Here is a 16,543-nt window from a genome sequence, read left to right as displayed (position 1 = left end):
GTTAACTTGTTCAGCTCTCGTTAGTCGACACACATTCGCAAAGTTCCATCCTTCTTCTTCACGAAGAGTACTGGTGCGCCCAAAAGCGATACACTGGGTCGGATGAACCCAGGTCTACTTATTCTTGTAACTGGGTCTTAAGTTCTGTTTGTTCCTTAAGAGTCATTCTATCTGGTGACTGAGATAATATGACTGATTCAAGTCGTCCATTAGACATTTCATTTCGTCTGGCTGATGAAGCCATTTCTAATCTTAGGTTTCATCGTCAGATATTGAGTTCTCAAATGCTTGCATCGATCGTAATCGTAGTCATTGAGCTTGCATATTGACCTCGTAACCTCTCGCTTAGTTGAGGTAGTCTACTTTCACCACTTCCAAGGTGCTTTTGTGCCTACCGCGACTCTTTCGTCATGATCTAGCACAAACTTTGTTCTACTCGCGTTAATCCTTGAATACTGGACCGGTGCATGTGGAGGTGTTGGCTTCTTTCTCCTAACGCTACTGTCTCCATGCCCTTTTGGTTCGACTAAGCGATTCGTGGTGAGATAATCTAGCACGACTTTGCAACGTGGTCTAGATCTCGTGTCTAGATTAACACAAAACTCTATCGACAGCTCTTTTCTAAGCCGCTTAACTGAGGTGTGGCATATCGTAGAATACTTCTTCGCGTTTTACTGCTAACGTTTGCCCTTGCTCTGTATTATAGGGCTCTAAATCGGTTCTTCTGTGATAACTCTTTAAAGGAGAATTTCGGCTCTTCCTTTCACAGTAGGGATGGTGAGGGTAGCGATGCTACCAAGCTTTCCTCTTTCCAGAATGTCTTTCCAGTTTTAGCTTTTCCTGGCCACCTCTTAGACGAATCCCTCTTGTTGATGGGATTTGCTTCGTCAAACATAAGCTACGAAAGTACTTGCACTTTCTCTATGGCTTTCATTACATACCCATGATTGAGTCTTTGTTCCGGTGGCTTACTTATCCTACTTGGAATAAGCATTTCAATCGATCAAACTGTCATACAGGTCTTTTACGTCTTCGGACGCCATTTAATCCATGTATATTCCTTGATATTCCTCTCCTCAAGGCTAGTTACTTCTCTATATAACATTATGTTCGATCTTCCATCAGCTTGTTACAAGCGGTACGTAGATGCGAAACATTTAACGCTTTGTGCTATCGGTCATGCGACGCTTCTGGTTGGTGCATCCTTTTTTGCACGCGTCTCCATGGAGACGTGTTTATCATGCGTATCTGAAAGAAACTGAGACTATGCCTTTCATTATAGTTTCGTATCAATAACTCGATGATTAATCTAATAGTCTTAACTTGGATAGGAACTGATATCACACAGAAGAAGTATGACTGAAAATCTGAAGGGCTCCCAAATACCCAATTGGACAAGAATAATATCTCTTGTTCAACTCATATGAATTTTCATCGATATTCGACCTTGAAGGCAAGTACTAAGTTCAATGGAGCTTATCTTGTCCATTCAAAGAACTACGAGCTCAACTGGTTTCAAATGAACTCATAGAAGTTGAGGCTCACCCTTGATGAGAGCTAGAAATAATCATGAGATAGGTCATGAAAACTGGATGGAAATGAACTAACTGTAATTTCCATAGTAAGCTGCCAAATAGGACAGTACAATTGTCCAATCAAATTGAAAGGATCTGAGCATCAAGGATAGTGGTTCAAACATGTCACCGCATAAAATGATCAACCGCGAAAAATTTAGAAACGTAGGCGATTGCAATGAAGGAACATTGATCATGCTTCAAAGGCATCTTGATATGGAATAACAAAATCACATCAATGATTTCATAGATTCATTAAGGCGATACACTAAAATGAACTATTCAGAAATATCAGCTAGGCCAAGCTCGTTAGGGAAAAGTGCAATATGCTTGCCTTAACTTCAAACTGCAGAAAAATTCTGAGACTAGGAATAATGCATGTACTGGAACTGAGATAGAATAATTTCACATCTGTAGGGAAAATATTGCTACAATACAGTTTCAAAATAGGGAGGTGAACAAGAGTTCCAACATAATATGAAATGCGCTGAGAAAATATTTAAAAGGCGCGACCATTCTGGGGGTCAGAACTGTAAATATCATAAGAATGAAATTTCCTTGCACGAGTCCAAGAAATCGGGATATGGATCCCCTATATTGTGGCTCAAAGGAGACAACAACAAATAACGATACTTGAAACATAAAAGTATCCCAAATTTGGGAACTGAAACTGGGTCACCGCTTTCGTGAAAGAATGAAACTGGCGTACTACTTGCAAAATGTGAGTCAATCAGAAGTCTCAATAGACGATGTCTGAAGAATAGCTTATTCTGAAGGTCATAGATATGAACAACTGTAGAATTTAAGGTATGTGACCGGACTACCTATCGTGAAAGGTTGCAATGTTAGTCCGATTATTTCTAAGCCTTATTGAAATATGTCACGACCACATCTCCCTAGTCAAAGAAAGTGTAGCTATATCGCGACTAAAACTTACTGAAACTGTCTCAACTCATCAAGATGCTTAAATCAAAAGAAACATTGTCTGAAATGTGTTGAGGGTACAAATCATACTGAATCAGAGTAGATATGGAACAATTGTCTTTGCTAAAAGCAAGTTCTAAATTTGCGCAACGGAAGAGTACCAAGACAGATGTAATATGTATGAAGACATACTACACCAGCTATCTTCCTACTTATTTAGCCTTCTGTCCCAACACCTCCTCAGCATTGACAACGATCAACCGGCACATTAAGGAAAAACAATATGCAGGGCTGAGTACTTGATATACTCAGTGGACTTATGCCGAAAACTGTTTTCTTTTAGTTGTCAGCCAAGCTGAGTGAACACGGGGTTTTTCTGAAAATAAGTCCCGGTCACTAAAACTGTTATTTCTTTCTGAAAAATAGACTGCAGTCTTTTAAACTTCTGATGATATACCATATCTTAACTGCGTGAATCGGGAATGTGGCCACATTCCACGATCACTGGGCCGGCCAACCTGACGCTAGCTCACGATCCGTATGTGTACACTAGTCCGAGTAGGATTTACTGACCTACTGGGACCCGAATTCGATTTAACTGGGTTGGCATAGCCAGCAGATAGGCAATCATAAAACAAAACATGTCATGACAACTCATTCAAATAATCATGTTTTCACATAAAACACGCTTTAAAAGAAGGAAGAGAAAGCCCACCTCGATTTGCTTAAACTCTTGCAAAACGGGTGTTTTCCTTGTCCTGTGATTACTCGTCGAGCGACGACGTTCCTTTACAAAGTTCATATACTCGAATTAGGCTTTAAATAATTATTCATCTTGCATGAATGCATGCCTAAGCGTGTGCTCCTTTATTTTGTCTCTTTCCTTTCTAAAACTTAGAGATCTAATTTCTTTAATTAAAACGGCGATTTAATTTACTTGGAACTGGCCGAATTGTTCGGGTATTAACATTTCCCGCATTGTCTTAAGTATTTAAAAAAAATACTTTCTGTGACTATTAAAGTCAGCTTTAATTATTTTTTCGTAAAGCTATCCCACACAGTTTAATATTTCTCTTCTTCCGCGGCTTAGGAATTAAATCCCCTTATACATTTGAACTAAATTAAGAAAATAGCTCCCACTAAAATATTAGTCCAAGAAATAAATTCTCAGGCCAAGTTTAGGAATCAATTATCCCGGCTCAGACTATTAAATTTTCGGCCCAGAATATTTATTGCTTAAGCAATTTCGGCCCAGCCTTTCTCTTCTCTCTTTTTTTACTGATGAGGCCCAACTGAAATTTAATAACTATGGCTCAAAAGGGATTTCAATTCCTCAAACAAAGGCCCACATCTCAATTTAAATGGGTATGGCCCGATTTTATGCTCCGACCGTCGAGACCTCTCTGTCTCTCTTCCTTAATTTGTGAAAAATTCCTAATGTCTTTCTTCTTGTCTCTTTTCTTCCACCTCGTTGAATCCACGACACCGCTGCCCTCGTCGCGTCTCTTGGGGGCGTTCGCCGTCGCCGTCGTGGTCTCTTCTCTACCCCTTTGAATTTCCTATATCCCCCGTCTCCTTCTCGACAATTAGGGATCTAAATTTTGGAAACCCTAGGTAGGTGGAGAACTCGTCGCCGTCGTTGGAGTTCTGTGAACTCACCGTCGACGCCTTTTTCTCGTCGTCTCGTGCTGGGTACGGCCTACCAGCGTGGAGCCGGTGTCACCTCCGTCCTTAGCCGACGCCGCGACTGGTGTATCCGTCGCGTCGGGACAGCCCGCACTCCGGCCGGCGTTTTCGTTTCTTCCTCCGAAGGGAGCTTCGCTCGCCGTCGTCTGTTGCAGAGGGAACTTCGCTCGCCGTCAAACCGTGAGGTCCCTGCTCCGGGCGCCGTCAAGCAAAGCTCGGTGTTCCGCTGACGAAGCTATGTCTTTTCTTCTTAACTTTATTTAATGTTTCTATTTAGAGTCGTAGGTGGTGGTTCTTTGATTAGAGATTGTCGGTTGGAAGCTCGATGGGGTGCTTACTCTTATATCCATCGAAGCATGTAGTGCGAGGAGGCTAAACTGTGGTATCATCTCGTTGGCTATTTCCTATCATGCTTATGTTTCGGAACTATGGGGTTTTTCTAGCATGCTTGATGTCTACATGATGCTATAACTTGGTTAACTGAGTTTGAAGGGGATTGAGGTTACCTTCACTAAACTTGTGCTGCTATTTCTCACTTCTGGCCTTGTTCTCCCTCACTCCTCCACTTGCTGCTCCACTAAGCGAGTAATTTGTGGTGGGATGGAGAGTGGAACCGAGGGGAATTGGCATATTTATGCCCAGCTTGTAACTGAAAGCTGCACAATGGCTGATGTACTTTGCTGAAAAAGAGGTTTACAGGCTGGGCAGCTGGCTGCTCTCTTGCAGCTCTGCAGAGCACTTACCCTGTTCCCTTGGCCTCTTTTGTAACTGATTCTAGTGTTTCATGGTAGTGGTTGTTCCCTCTGCAGACTCGCAGGGATGTACTCGTGATATGGATGAGCCTATGACTCCTGACTGTGCTCTGATATCATAACTGAATTTAGTGCTTTACTGCCTGCATTCCCTTGCTGTACATATTAACTATATTTGTCTCCATATGAGGTGTACGATATTGAGTATCTACTACTTTGACTTACCAAAGGTGCGGGTTTTTCGTCACCCAACAATCCAGGTATATTGGGTAGTGGTGATCATTATCTAGTGGTGCTGGGATTGCTATTATGTTGAATCGTGCGCGAGGAGAGTCTCGTTTGATAACATCCACAAGAGGAGCTCGAAACGAGGTTTTATTATTCAGAACCTAGCTGGTTGGAGTTTAATTACTCTATGAATAATAAATAAGAGTTTCTTGCTAAGTCCACTCTTGGAGAATAAAATATGTTAATTAATTAAGTCCATAGCAGACATTAATTAATTAATGGATGTTTCTATCTTAAGCGCGGGAAATGAATTAAGCAAATAAAAGGAAACCCGAAATACTTGTAATTTCGGATTTGGAAAGACAGTGCAATATTATTTCTGTAGTGGTTGCTTGTAATATTCCCATATAAGCTTATATTAAATTGTGGGTTCAATTTTATTAGTAAAAAGCTAATTGGGTGAGGCCATGTCCTAATTCTTCCTTAGATCTCTGACTTGGCCCAATATTTGACTTAATATAAATAGGAGAATAAAGGAGACAGAAAATATAATTATTGGAGCAAGAATTTTCGTCCCCCTCTAGAAAGAGAGAGAATTCGAAAATTGCTCTCTCCGTGAGCTGAGTTCTGTCTTCGTTATTCGAGTCCTAGTATTCTGGTGAAATTTGCCCACACAAATATCAGTATACAGTCCGGGAAACCAGTCAGAAGATCAGAGGTTGAGTACTGAAGATCTTCACATGGACACGGAGCAAGCCATCATCGATTCTTGATTGAATCAACGAGGTAAATTGGCTAATTCCGTAATGAGCATGTTTTAGGGTTTTTATATGCTAAAGCATGTTTTAATTCAAGTTATGAGCATGATACATGTGATAAATACGCGAATAGAATTTGTCTAAATAATCTGCTAAATAGATCAATTTTATGTGATCGGATTTCATGCACGCTTCCGCTGCCAACCCCTTCACGGAGAAACCCCGGTAGTACCTGCATCAGAACCGATTGTGCAACCCACAGTATAACCACCCACTTCCATTCCGACTTCTTCAACAACTCCACCAGAAAGGGAATCTCCCTTGACGACCGCACCATCGGAACCCTTGAAACCCTCCCCGACTCGCTAAGAAACCGAACCAATGGATGTTGACCCCCTTTCCGCCTATTACGACTCTGATCCAGGGGATGGTGAAGGAAAAAAGGAGCGAGGAGCAGAAAAGCCAGGAGGGAGAAGATGAACCAGAGAGAACGCCGGCAGTGGAGCCCATTCCTCAAGAAATGGCGAGGAAAGAGATAGATTTGAATGAAATGGCCAGAAAGCAAGGCCTCATGACTGATGAAGAATTTGAGGCTCTTTTGGATGAGGTAAACCGGATGGAAGATGGCACTGCCATGATGGTTGAGGGTCTGGACCTCGCATCAAGGGCAATAGGACAGGGTGAAGAAGCCGGTGCAGAGAACGACTCAGAAGGCCTATCCAATCAGCCAGTAGACGAGGCGGAAGAAGGGCAGACCAGAGAAGATGAGCCAGAGTCAGTGACTCCCCAGCCAGAAGCAGAGGAGAGTGATGCGCACATTTAGAAGGAGGAGACAGAAGCAAGAACAGAGGTACCAGTTAAAAGGAAATTGGTGTTGAAGAGCGATCCAAGGGTAGAACGGCCGAAGCCGAAGAGGGTATCGCAAAGATGCCTAGGGAAATGGGCATCTAGCAAGGCGAAGGCAAACACAACAACAGATCTAGTGGAGGTTTTAAGTGAAGAGGACATGACTACTCCTACAAAACCTGGGGAGGAGTCCTCACCAGCTACTAACCTGGAGGATGCTCCGAAGGAAATTGAAGTGGTCTCACCAACGCCGAGTGACCAAGGAGAGAAGACTGTTGAGATGGCTGAGGGTCTGGACCTCGCATCTGAGTCAGTAGGTCACGACGAACCAAGAGATGACAGTACCCATATCCGTGTGGAGACCCTTCCTACTGCCAAGGACAAGCCTTCAACACAAGCAGAGAAGAAATCGGAAGGAGAGGAAGACAAAGATGAGGACAGATACCAAGAAGAGAGAAAAAGGAAAAGGAAAGCCCCTGAGAAAAAAAAAGCCAAGCAGCAAGAAGCAACGCACGGTCAACACCGGTGTCTTCATCATGGAACCAGACCAGAGAGCCCCACCGCGCCGAAGGGAGCCGAGAAACAGTGAATATATGGCTGGTGAAGAGTCGGGATCCGACAGCGACATCTCCCTAGAAGATGAAGAGTATGGTGAACAGCAGCTTCAACACAACCATTGGGAGCTAATACATCCTCCGGTGGAGAGATTGAAGTACCGGCGTTGGAAGGTGGAGCTCACTGACGAGCTAATTGCGCACATGAAGCACTTCAGCATGAAAAAACTTTAGGATGCATTTGATGACAAGGACGACAGCAACAAGCAATTCAAGGGCGGGAAGGGGCTTTATTCCCTTCCCTTGATGAATTAAATGTCCGTCAGCCTTTCTTGTTGCATTTGCGTGCTTTGGGCTTTGATTGGCTGTTAGAGAACAAGGATCCGAGTATACCTATAAGGTTGGCGAAGGAGTTTTTCACTACCTTCAGATTTAGGGTCACCACGGACTTGGATGAAGAGTCCATAACCTTTAGGGTATTTGGTAGGGAAGTGAACATGAGCTTGATTAAATGGACAGTCAGATTGGGGATGTGTAGTTTAGAGGAAGCCATAGGGCCAGAGTGGAGGAACAGAGAACGGGGAATTCTCCGCAGGCACGTCGACTTTGAACCCCAGGAGGCATGGGAGGAATTAACTCACCCGGCTTCGGGACAGTTTTCATCTACTATATCCCGCTCCATTCACTTCAACAACCCGATCTTGCGTCTGGTACAATTCTACTTAGACTTCAACTTGTTGGGGCAGTCAAATTCAGCCGTTCGGACATCGATGACAGAACTTTACCTCCTTTGGTGCGCCAAGCGCGGGAAGAAAGTACATCTGGGTTTCTAGACAGCTTATCAGTGCCATCTCATTGCCACCCATCCCGCGAGAAATCTCTCCATCTGCCATATCTTGGGAGCATTAGTAAGGAACAACATCACTCTCTCGGAGGCCGAAGGCTTATCTCCCCTAATCATGGTAGACCCTCCTGGCCCGTTTGATACGCCCTTTTTCGTCCGCACGAACACTGTCTATATCAGGGAAGGTGCCCCGCATTTTTACGCGATGGGTGAGGAGGCTATCCCGGCTGGAAGAGTTGCAGCCAGCCAGAGCACGCACGCTCAAGCGCAGAGGCAGGAGAATTTGGAGATGGCAGTGGCCGAGCTAGCAGAGGAGGGTGGAGTTGACTCGCCTGAAAAATGTGATGGAAATTATTTTGAAGGAGTTAGCGACAGGAAAGATAGTTCGAGGAGATGGTACGAGTGGCCATGGAGGCCGGAATAATGAACCGCAGATAACCGAGAGAGAAGGAGAAGACAGAAGAGGAAGGTGACAAGGAACTGGCAGAATCTGAGGAAAACCAATCCAATACCGAGGAAGAGGAACCAGAAGAACCACCTGCACCCAGTCCTGCCCCGCGGAGGAGCAGGAGAAACATGTGACCACCCCACTGACCAGCTAGTTTTCTTTTTCTTTTCAGTTTCGTTTTTCTTATTTTATTTGTGTTCTGTTGTTTTTTAGGTAGAGTAAATTTGTGTAGTATATGTGCAAACCCCATTCATAATACTTAGCCTATTCAATAGTCTAAGTGTGAGAAGTAAAGGGTTTGTTACTTTGGTGCATATGTTTATGTTGTTTTCTTTTCGTGTACATGTTAACTCACACTTAGCCTACTGCGTAGCCTAAGTGTGAGGAGTTTATGTATATTTGTGTTTGTTTTTGTTGAACTCTGTTTAGGTTTAAAACTCTCCCACTTAGCCTATTGCATAGTCTAAGTGTGAGAAGTTTTTAGCATAAGCATGTGTTGTTCATGTTTTGGTGTGCCTGTATGTCGGTCATACTAGCCATTCCAATTTTCCACTTCACAGCCGTATCCGAGGGCAGACACTTATGAAGTGGGAGGGGGGATACAATGGCCAGTATGGCATGTATATATGTGTGATATGTGTTAACTGTACGTGTCAGTGTTTGTCTAGGTCAAGTTTTTTTTATACGTGTTAATTGGGCTGGCGGTGAGGGGAATTGAGGGAGATAAGACATGCTGGACAATGGAAACCACCCCTCTTAGTATCTCCTAGTCAGTGTAGATGATGCAAGTATGAGAGAAAAACTCATCCTTAGAGCCAAACATAAAAGCCCTCTTACAAGGTGAGTTATAAGCCTAGTGGAACCACTTTCCACCAAACTAGAATAGAAAAGAGCGGCTGCCACATGATGCCTAGGGTAAGGTGACCGCGTGTAGCGAATGCAGTAGGAAACCCCCCCCCCCCCAAAAAAAAACCACCCTTAGAACCCTTTTTTTTCTAGCCATATCTACACCCATATATATCCCCTAGCCGCTGGGACAGTGTGTGTGCGAAGCATAAGGTAAGAAGGCAACTGGCCAGAAGGACATACAAGAAGAAAAACAACTGGAGAAAGAAAACAAGAGGCAAGGAGAAAAACGACCAGGAAGAATTCCAGGTCCCAAAAAAATAAATAGGAATAAGGGTAGCGAAGCCACATTAAGAATGTTGAAGAAAATGGTCGAAAATACTTTAGCACAAAAGAAATAAGAAGGAATAAAGGTAGCGAAGCCACAAGACGCTACTGACCAGTTGGAGATCAATATCAGAAAATGTCCAGCCAAAGAAAAGTAACAGCCAAAAGCTCAAATGCACACAGTTCTCCCACATCAAAATAAAGTAGTAGTTTTGAACCTTAGAGCCTTAGGAACATCCACCCCAAACGCTACAACCCAATAACCCCGTACAAGCCTTAAGCCCTTCAGGAGCTGCACGTGAAATCTGAGTCCGAAGTATCCGTGGTTCAGCATATTGAGAGAAAACAGTCCTAACATCCCCGGTGAGGAATGAGTGACTGAGCGAATCCGGTGTTTGGCCGCGAGTTTGGGTGATCTTGACGAGCAGATATACTGACTGGGAAGGAAAGGGGGGGCGGCAGAAGTTCAAGGCTGTCTAAGGCCGGATTGCACTTGATCCCGAGGGGAGAGATGGTTGAAAATATAGCCCAATCAATGTGTTTCAGTGTTTCGTGTGTTTGTGTTTATGTGTCTTTCATGTGTTTTATTTGCTTCAAGTTTAGAGTCTAGCTTAGGATAGAGTCGGTCAGGGGTGTAACCAGGCTAGAATTCGACTTATTTCTTTTTGTTTGTTCTTCGCACTTGAGGATAAGCATGTGGTAAGTGGGAGCAGTTTGATAAGTCGCATTCTAGGTCTTGGTTACTGGTCAGTATAACGTGCGTAATTGGATTATATCTGCAAAAAAGTTGCTAAAGTGTGCAGGGAAAGGGTTCTAGTCAGTATGGAAGAGTTTCGGAAAACTCAGGTGAAAAGAGCGCCAGAAGGGTGCAATACTGACCTGGATGCATGTCAGAAAAGGCTCGAGATGGAGAAGAAGGATTGCTGAGAAAGATCAACCACAAACAAGGGCAAAAGAGTCATTTCACTAAGAGGGTCTACCCTAAAAATCAAGGGCAGGCCTCCCTATAAAAGCAAGCCACTTGGAGAGAGAAAGAAAAAGACACTCCACTCTTAGTTAGAATATTTTCTCTCGGTAGATCAGTTTCCTTCAGCATTGTCCTACATCTTCTCATTCCTCGCCACAGCCATGATCACCTGAAGTTTCCAGAAGTCCACCGGAGATTCGCCTTCCACCGTTCCAGCCAGTTCATTTCGTAGTTAAAGCAGTTTCCTCACCCGGAGTGACAAAACAATCTTTATTTGCTTTTCTAGTTAATCTTTACTTGTTTTCCTTACATTGGATCTGTTGCAATTTCAATACTTGTTAGCTTTTGAAGTACTTCGTTTAGATCCAAACGTTTTATGCAATGAAGTTGTTTTTATGCATCTCTTTCTGTTTGAATCTGTTTCATTCTACCTAGGTAGCTTAGATCTAGTTGTTGCGGTAATTTCTAAGGGTTGAAAGTATGATTTCATTTGGAGTTGCTCGATCTGTGAGTGTTAGTTAAGTTGTTGTTTAGATTTAATTTCTGAAGTGATTAAGTGCGAAATCTGAGTTTAAGTGATTCTGCCACCTTGCATGTCGTCCAGTATGTGTAGTTCTCGATTTCGCTTGTTTAATCTTTGAATTTTAGTGAGTTAATTTATGGATCTGAATTATGGTGTTGTTAATCTGTAATTTCCTCTATGGAATCTGAGTTTGTTTGATTTTGTTCGTGCTTGTTGAAGAAGAAAACATCCACATCCAAGTTTGGGACCACTTTTACTTTTTAGTTGCTTTTTGTTTTATCCTTACTTTTTCTGCTGGTACCCTACAGATCTGTCAGTCTAGTTACCTAACTACCACTTATTCTCTGATATTCCGTTTATCCTTTTATAGTAACCACATACTTTCCACATGTCTCTGAAACACTTTGTTCCCCACTCTCACATACACAGCCACACGTCGATCATTTTCACACCTACTAGTCAGTAGAGTACCACCTTAAATTCCCGCCTAGATAGGATCTCAACCCAAAGCGTGGTAGCTAACCAACCCATCCAGAATATCACCACAATTTCCAAAGCGCATTCATCTCTGTGGGATTCGACCCTTACCACCACTATACTAATCAGTAGAAGTGGGTTGAGGAATTTCTTTGATAGCCAGGTTCAGGCTTAGCTGGGGTTTCTATCCTGATCAGTAGGATACATCCTTGCTTTACACGACACCTGAAAGTGAAGCTTTATCAGCGACGCTAGAAGACCTAAGTAGCATGCTACTTTGATGGATCTTCACCTTCGAAAAATAAGTTTAATATCGTGTGAGCCATTGGCCCACATATCAGATATTAAACTGATAAGAATACTACACTTGATCTTAGCCAAAAGGTCGAGAAAGGTATGAGCTTCAACATATACGCACCTCTTCTTTTTATACTATGATTCAAAAGCAATTTTCTTTCTCGTGTTGGATGAGGGATAATGCGACATTTTGTTGTTTTGAATATGAATTATGCTTTTAACGTAGCTCTATTAAATTTAAAAGGAATTACCCCACCCTTCCCTCGAAATTTGTTCCTTGTTTCTATTTTCGCCTCTCCTTAAAAATTTGTCACCTTTCAGTTTTACATTCGTTGGTAATGGGTCACATTCCATAAACTCATTCTCGTTCACATTTTATTATAAAACTAATATATAAAAGTATGACTCACATGCCGCTAACTTTTTCAACTCACTTTCTATTTAATTTTTTAAAACCGGTGCCGTGTCAAATCGTGACAAATTATTAAGGATGGAGGGAGTATAAACTAGGAAACTATAGCAAAAACATTCTTCTAATTAGCATATGATTGTGACTAACAATGTGATTTGTCTATATCTAGAATTAACTAAATGCATAAAAATTATGAAATCCAAATTGCAAATATAAATTATTTATAAACTTATATGTGAAACATAATTATGTAAAGAGAGATCCCGAAGATCAATTAGAACTATAATCAATTTCGAAATTACACTCAAAAGAGAAACTCATTAAATAAATAATAAATAAAATAATATTATGTACCAGAAATTGAGATACGCAAGTAAAGATTGAACTTGAATTGGCGGGGTGCGTCAGGCCCGTGCAATAGTGCAACGCATGGGCGGCGCTAGAAGACCCAATAATGGATCTTCACCTTCAAAAAATAAATTTAATATCGTGTGAGCCAATGGCCCACATATCAGATATTAAACTGATAAGGACAGATACTACACTTGATCTTAGCCAAAAGGCCGAGAAAGGTATGAGCTTCAACATCTACCCACCTCTTCTTTTTATACTATGATTCAAAAGCATTTTTCTTTCTCGTGTTGGATGTGGGATAATGCGATATTTTGTTGCTTTAAATCTGAATTATGCTTTTAACGTAGCATCATTAAATATAAAAGGAATTACAACACCCTTCCCTTGAAATTCGTCACTTGTTTCTATTTTCGCATGTCCTTTAAAATTTGTCACCTTTCAGTTTTATATTTGTTGGTAATGGGACCACATTCCATAAACTCATTCTCATTCAAATTTTATTATAAAACTAATATATAAAAGTATGACTCTCATGCCGCTAACTTTTTCAACTCACTTTCTATTTAATTTTTAAAACCGGTGCCGTGTCAAATCGTGACAAATTATTAAGGATGGAGGGAGTATAAACTAGGAAACTATAGCAAAAACATTCTTCTAATTAGCATATGATTATGACTAACAATGAGATTTGTCTATATCTAGAATTAACAAAATGCTTAAAAACTATAAAATCCAAATTGCAAATATAAATTATTTTTAAACTTATATGTGAAACATAATTATGTAAAGAAAGATCCCCAAGTTCAATTAGAACTATAATTAATTTCGAAATTACACTCAAAAGAGAAACTCATTAAAAAAATAATAAATAAAATAATATTATGTACCATAAATTGAGATACCCAAGTAAAGATTGAACTTGGATTGGCGGGGTGCGTGCAATAGTGCAACGCATGGACGACGCTAGAAGACCCAAGTAGCAAGCTACTTTGATGGATCTTCACCTTCGAAAAATAAATTTAATATCGTGTGAGCCATTGACCCACATACCAGATATTAAACTGATAAGAACAGATACTACACTTGATCTTAGCCAAAGGGCCGAGAAAGGTAAGAGCTTCAACATATACCCACCTCTTCTTTTTATACTATGATTCAAAAGCAATTTTCTTTCTCGTGTTGGATGTGGGATAATGCGACATTTTGTTGTTTTGAATATGAATTATGCTTTTAACGTAGCTCCATTAAATATAAAAGGAATTACCCCACCCTTCCCTCGAAATTTGTCACTTTTTCTATTTTCGCCTCTCCTTAAAAATTTGTCACATTTCAGTTTTACATTTGTTGGTAATGGGACCACATTCCATAAACTCATTTTCATTCAAATTTTATTATAAAACTAATATATAAAACTATGACTCCCATGCCGCTAAAGTTTTCAACTCACTTTCTATTTAATTTTTTAAAACCGGTGTCGTGTTAAATTGGAACAAATTATTAAGGATGGAGGGAGTATATATTAGGGTTTGTATACTAGAAATCACCTTTCGAGTGATTGAATACTGTAAAACTCTAATTATTATTTTCCAAGTAAATGCAACAGATTATTTTTGTCATAATGTTGTTAGGTTTTACATTTAATGGATGTTTATTGCATATTTAAATGTATAAGTGAACGTAACAAAGTCTAAGTCTTTGTTTTAGTAGACCGGTTGTGGACTGCATTCAATTTAAGGTAACACAGTCAGTTCTGAACAAAGAAAAATAAGAATTTCACAACCTAGATAGACCTAGACTACCTATCGTGAAAGGTTGCAATGTCAGTCCGATTATTTCTAAGCCTTATTGAAATAAGACGACGTTGGTGTGGTATTGCACTGAATTGGATCGAAAGGCAAGACGAGTCTTTATGCTATCTACTGAAAGACTAGGTCTTGATAATTAATTTCTTATCAATGTACGTTAGCATTGAGCATACGATATTGAGTATCTACTACTTTGACTTACCAAAAGGTGCGGGTTTTCGTCACCCAACGATCCAGGTATATTGGGTAGTGGTGATCATTATCTAGCGGTGCTAGGATTGCTATTATGTTGAATCGTGTGCGATGAGAGTCTCGTTTGATAACATCCACAAGAGGAGCTCGTAACAAGGTTTTATTATTCGAAACCTAGCTAGTTGGAGTTTGATTACTCTATAAATAATAAATAAGAGTTTCTTGCTAAGTCCACTCTTGGAGATTAAAATATGTTAATTAATTAAGTCCATAGCAGACATTGATTAATTAATGGATGTTTCTATCTTAAGCGCGGGAAATGAATGTAACACACTAAAAGGAAACCCGGAATACTTGTAATTTCGGATTTGGAAAGGCAGCGCAATATTACTTCTGTAGTGGCTGCTTGTAATATTACAATATAAGCTTGTATTAAATTGTGGGTTCAATTTAATTAGTGAAAAGCTAATTGGGTGAGGCCATGTCCAAATTCATCCTTAGATCCCTGACTGGGCCCAATATGTGACTTAATATAAATAGGAGAATAAATGAGACAGAATTAACACTTTTTTTCACATCATAATTTTCGTCCCCCTCATCTTTGAGAAAGGATCGAAAATTGCTCTCCTTCTGTGAGCAGATTTCTGTCTTCATTATTTAAGTCCTAGTACACTAGTGAGATTTGCCCACACAAACATCAGTCTACAGTCCGGGACACCAGTCAGAAGATCTGAAGTCGAGTTCTCAAGATCTTCATGTGGAGAAGACGCAAGCCATATTCGATTCTTAAGTGAATCAATGAGGTAAATTGGCTAATTCCGTAGTACGCATGTTTTAGGGATTATTTGTACTAAAACGTGTTTAGAATTTATCTAAATAATCTGCTAAATAGATCAGAATTATGTGATTCGTTAGAACGCACGCTTCCGCTGCCAACCCCTTCAGTATAAACTAGAAAACTATAGCAAAAACATTCTTCTAATTAGCATGTGATTGTGACTAACAATGGGATTTGTCTATATCTAGAATTAACTAAATGCTTAAAAATTATAAAATCCAAATTGCAAATATAAATTATTTATAAACTTATATGTGAAACATAATTATGTAAAGAAAGATCCCCAAGATCAATTAGAACTATAATCAATTTAAAAAGAGAAACTCATTAAAAAAATAATAAATAAAAAATATTATGTACCATAAATTGAGATACCCAAGTAAAGATTGAACTTGGATTGGCGGGGTGCGTGCAATAGTGCAACGCATGGACGACGCTAGAAGACCCAAGTAGCAAGCTACTTTGATGGATCTTCACCTTCGAAAAATAAATTTAATATCGTGTGAGCCATTGACCCACATACCAGATATTAAACTGATAAGAACAGATACTACACTTGATCTTAGCCAAAGGGCCGAGAAAGGTAAGAGCTTCAACATATACCCACCTCTTCTTTTTATACTATGATTCAAAAGCAATTTTCTTTCTCGTGTTGGATGTGGGATAATGCGACATTTTGTTGTTTTGAATATGAATTATGCTTTTAACGTAGCTCCATTAAATATAAAAGGAATTACCCCACCCTTCCCTCGAAATTTGTCACTTGTTTCTATTTTCGCCTCTCCTTAAAAATTTGTCACATTTCAGTTTTACATTTGTTGGTAATGGGACCACATTCCATAAACTCATTTTCATTCAAATTTTATTATAAAACTAATATATAAAACTATG

The 16,543-nt window shown here is 40.3% G+C and overlaps 1 protein-coding gene, 3 non-coding genes and 1 pseudogene across 4 annotated transcripts in view; all 5 read right to left on the bottom strand.

Annotated features, from left to right (window-relative positions):
* LOC121755480 (40S ribosomal protein S9-2) overlaps positions 1–16,543 on the bottom strand; it is a 458,258-nt gene that overhangs the window by 310,357 nt on the left and 131,358 nt on the right. The window lies entirely within an intron of this gene.
* LOC121756604 lies at positions 11,964–12,152 on the bottom strand. The gene has a single exon (XR_006040987.1). It is a non-coding gene; the product is annotated as a U2 spliceosomal RNA (small nuclear RNA).
* Positions 12,858–13,039, bottom strand: LOC121756584 (annotated as a pseudogene).
* Positions 13,738–13,931, bottom strand: LOC121756590. The gene has a single exon (XR_006040974.1). It is a non-coding gene; the product is annotated as a U2 spliceosomal RNA (small nuclear RNA).
* Positions 16,046–16,239, bottom strand: LOC121756589. Its single transcript, XR_006040973.1, has one exon. It is a non-coding gene; the product is annotated as a U2 spliceosomal RNA (small nuclear RNA).

This window comes from Salvia splendens, chromosome 11 (assembly GCF_004379255.2).
Source record: "Salvia splendens isolate huo1 chromosome 11, SspV2, whole genome shotgun sequence".
Classification (NCBI taxonomy): domain Eukaryota; kingdom Viridiplantae; phylum Streptophyta; class Magnoliopsida; order Lamiales; family Lamiaceae; genus Salvia; species Salvia splendens.
This window is presented reverse-complemented; position numbering and strand designations above follow the sequence as displayed.